This window comes from Canis lupus, chromosome 25 (genome assembly GCF_048164855.1).
Source record: "Canis lupus baileyi chromosome 25, mCanLup2.hap1, whole genome shotgun sequence".
In the NCBI taxonomy this organism is placed as follows: domain Eukaryota; kingdom Metazoa; phylum Chordata; class Mammalia; order Carnivora; family Canidae; genus Canis; species Canis lupus.
In genome coordinates, this window is record NC_132862.1 from 43,091,941 (window position 1) to 43,096,289 (window position 4,349).

The 4,349-nt window shown below is 40.6% G+C and overlaps 1 non-coding gene across 1 annotated transcript; it reads right to left on the reverse strand.

The window, feature by feature from the left end:
- Positions 1–3,756: 3,756 nt before the first annotated feature.
- Positions 3,757–3,942, reverse strand: LOC140617747 (U2 spliceosomal RNA). Its single transcript, XR_012017926.1, has one exon. It is a non-coding gene; the product is annotated as a U2 spliceosomal RNA (small nuclear RNA).
- Between the last annotated feature and the right edge of the window lie 407 nt (positions 3,943–4,349).

A 4,349-nucleotide genomic window follows, 5' to 3' on the forward strand; every position in this document is an offset into this window, starting at 1 on the left:
GGGATCACGACCTGCGCCAAAGGTAGTTGCTCAACCACTGAGCCATCCAAGTGCCCCATAAATTATAAATTTTAAATATTAAGTCTATAGTTTGTTTCCTTGCCTGTATTTGTGCCTTGGGCCCAGCAAATGTCAGAGACAGACCAACCTCTCTTTTTCTGTTTTCTCACTAACTTAGCTGCTCACTAACTGCTATCGTGAGCACCTTCATAAGACAGAAATTAAAGCCTTGATTTTGCTCAGCCAAGTCTTATATTTGTATCTACTTGTGCCTTCAGAGGACAATCATTGATAGATCTAAACCCCACCAAGTAGAGAGAGTTTCAGAAAGAGGATGCTGTGATCAATATGTTTAAATCTTATTTGGAAAATGTTGTTGGTGTGAAATGGAAGAAAAGAATTCTATCAGTATTGGTTAAGGATAGGAAGCCTCAGCTGCAGCTGCAAGAAACCAAGGAACAATAAGTAGTGGAATACAAAACAAGTATGACAGCTCACCTAACAGAAAAAGTCACTTTATTGGAGGAACTTACAGAACTTTGCATTCAGTTTCATACCACCTACCTAAGAGGTAAGATTTATTTTGGTTATTTGAAGATGAGGAAATCAAGGCACAAGTAAGTCAAGTACTTATGGTATGTGAATTGTTATTATTTTTAAAGATTTTATTTATTTATTCATGAGACACTCAGAGAGAAAGAGAGGCAGAGACACAGGCAGAGGGAGAAACCAGCTCTACGCAGGGAGCCCGACGTGGGACTTGATCCCAGGTCTCCAGGATCAAGCCCTCGGCTGAAGGCAGCGCTAAACCACTGAGCCACCCAGGCTGCCCTGGTATGTGAATTACATCTCAATTTTTTTTAAAAAAAGTCATATATCACCATTTGACCAGAAGCAGTTACATAATTTTTAGGGCCCAGTACAAAAGAAAAATGTGGGACTCTTTGTTCAAATATTATGAGGAATTTCAAGATGGTGACAGTAGAGCACCAGCGCAAGCACAAGGTCCTTTTAAGCATGTGGCTCAACGTGATACCATGAAGCCAGCCACACACATGGTATAGGTGAAGCCAGACACAGATCTCAGATTCATGTTTCCAAATCGGGTATGTGATCAGTGATTCTCAAACTGGGAAACAAGTTCCTGGGGTTCCTCTGATAAGCCCTGTCTCCTCTTTGATTCCTTATCTCTCTCCGGGTGATTTCCTTCTCTCTGATCTCTTCAGAGTCACACTCCTTTAAAGAGAATGTCTTCACACACTGCTGCTTTACCTTCCATTTACTACCTTGCTTCCTTTCCCACCTGCTATGGACAACCGGATTTGGTCGGGCTTTTTCATAGTATATGGCTTCCTTGTTGCTTGAATCCATGAGTATTGCTCAGTACTTATCTCTCTGACCTCTCTGCAGCATTTGTCATAGCTGGGAACTCTTCTTTCTCCAAGCTCATATCTTAGTTTAATGACACCATCACTTCCTTGTATTGCTCTCAGGTTTCTGTTCTTGCTCTCCTTTGCAGACCCCTAGTCTGCTAGTCACACCCCAACAGTTACTATGGCATATAAGCTAACTAACATACACAGGACTCAATCTTTGGGCCCTCTTATCTTCTCTGTCTACACTATCTTCCTAACCCTACATACCATGTAGGTGCTGAGCACTCAGAATTTTCTCTTTAGTCTAGGCCAAACCTCTCCCTTGAGCTCCAGTCCCAAATCACTCTCTGTCAGTGTGGCTTATCCATTGGAATGACTCAGGCCGCTCAAACTTAATATGTCCAAAACTGGGCTTGACATTCCTTTACCACCCCAAAGCCAGTCCTTCCCTAGCTTTACTCATCTCAGTATCTAGAACTATCATGTAAGCTCTTGCTCAATTCAGAAATGTGGAAACCATCCTCAATTTATCAGTAAATTTTATAGAAACTCTCACCAAAAATCCTATCTCAGATGTATTTGCTACTAACTATTTCTCACGATAACACATTAACTCAACTAGTCCATCAGTTCTAAATTCATTCCAATAGTCTCAGCCCTGGGTCTTCTCACTTCTTCTGTTGCTCTCCCTCCGATCCATTTTTCATATATAGCCAGAGCAACACTGTCCCATAGAAATATAACATGACCACATATGTAATTTAAAATTTTCTAGTAGCCACATTAAACTAAAGAGAAACAGGTGAAAATAATTTTGATAATATGCTTTATTAACCAAACGTATTCAAATATGTCAACATGTAATCGATATAAAGATTAGTGAGATATTTTACATTTTAATATAATTTTATTTTTTAATGTTTTTTTTTTTAAAGATTTTATTCATTTATTCATGAGCAACACAGAGAGAGAGAGACAGAGAGAGAGAGGCAGAGACACAGGCAGAGGGAGAAGGAGGCTCCATGCAGGGAGCCCGACGTGGGACTCCATCTCGGGTCTCCAGGATCAGGCCCCGGGCTGCAGGCGGCGCCAAACCGCTGCGCCACCGGGGCTGCCCTACATTTTAATATAATTTTAAATGAAACATTTTTTTAAAATTTTTATTTATTTATGATAGGCACACAGTGAGAGAGAGAGAGAGGCAGAGACACAGGCAGAGGGAGAAGCAGGCTCCATGCACCGGGAGCCCGACGTGGGATTCGATCCCGGGTCTCCAGGACCGCGCCCTGGGCCAAAGGCAGGCGCCAAACCGCTGCGCCACCCAGGGATCCCGAAACATTTTAAATACACAAAATAATGTATATTCTACACTTATAGTGCATCTCAATTCTGACTTGCCATAATTCAAGCACTTAACAGCCACATGTGGCTAGTGACTATCACACTTCAAAGAGGCAGAGTGATCTTTTTAAAAGTAAGTTGGGTTAAATATTTTATTTATTTATTTGATACACAGAGAGAGAGCACAGGCAGGCAGAGCAGCAGGCAGAAGGAGAGGGAAAAGCAGACTCCCCGCTGAGCAGGGAGCCCAATGTGGAGCTCGATCCCAGGACCCAGGACCTGCGCTGAAGGGAGATGCTTAACCGACTGGGCCGTGCCCCAAAAGTAAGTTGGGTTAAGTAATCACCTGCTCAGTAACTCCTCAATGGTTTCATAGCACACTTGGAATAAAACCTAAGCTCCTCACCATGATCTCTCCACATCTTTTCAATATCTGCAACATCCTTGGGCTCTGTTTCTGTTCATTTTGCTTCAGCCACCTTGGTCTCCTTTCAGTTTTGAGAATGCACCAACTCTCCATCTCCATATATGTCTTGGCTGGCTCCTCCTTATCCTTAAATGACAGCTAAAATAGTATTTCCTCAGAGAAGCCTGCCCTACCTGTCTCTAAAAAGGTCCATCTAGTTACCATTTATCTACAGTACTCTGCTTATTACCCTCAGTGTGCTTTCTTCAGCTTGTGATTATATATTTACCAATCAGTTTATTGTCTATCTTCTGTTAGACTGTAAATTTTATGAAGGACAGAATTATCTCCAGTACTATATACCAATTCTGGCTCTAGCTGGCAATCAATAAATATTTGTTGAATAAATGAAGGTCTGCACCCTCCCCTGCACCCTCATTAAGGGAACTAAGAAACAAATTGATTTCAGTAGTGCTGTGTATCAAATGACAATAAATGCATGATAAATAAATACATTATGGTTAGAAGAGATTCTTTCCCATTAACCAAAGAAAGTTTCAAATGTAGGCAAAATTAGATTCAGTTTGTTATTTTACTTTTTTAAAAATGTTAAGCAACCTTTATTTCCCTTGAGGGGGGTGCACCGTTCCTAGAAGTACTGCGATACCAGGTCGATGCATGGAGGGAGCAAGCTTCTACTCCATCTCCTAATTCCAAAAATCCATTTAATATATTGTCCTCAGATAGAGAATGTATCAGATATTAAACTGATAAGAACAGATTCTACACTTAATCTTAGCCAAAAGGCCAAAATGTGATATATCTTTCTTAAGAGATCTTGATTATTTATTCTGCCAATAAAGCAATTAACCTGAGGAAAAAAGTTCTAAGGATTGTGGTGCATCTGGGAAACCCTACATCTTAATATAATAACTCTGTGAAAGTTAAAACTCTTGCTCTAGGAGAGAGAACCAGACACCCCAAAACCTCTGGCTTTGAGGAAAGGTAGCTAGAAGATGGATGAATGCCCTGATCCCAACCTAGAGTGATGATCCACTTGTTTATTCATTTGGCAAATGTTTATGAATAGCAGGCATTATTCTAGGCTCTGGAGATAAAATAAAACAAACAGGCAAAAATTCCTGTCCTCATAGAGCTTATATTCTAGTAAGGGAAGATAGATGGTAAGAAACTAATTTTGTAATATGTTAATAGTGATAAGCTCT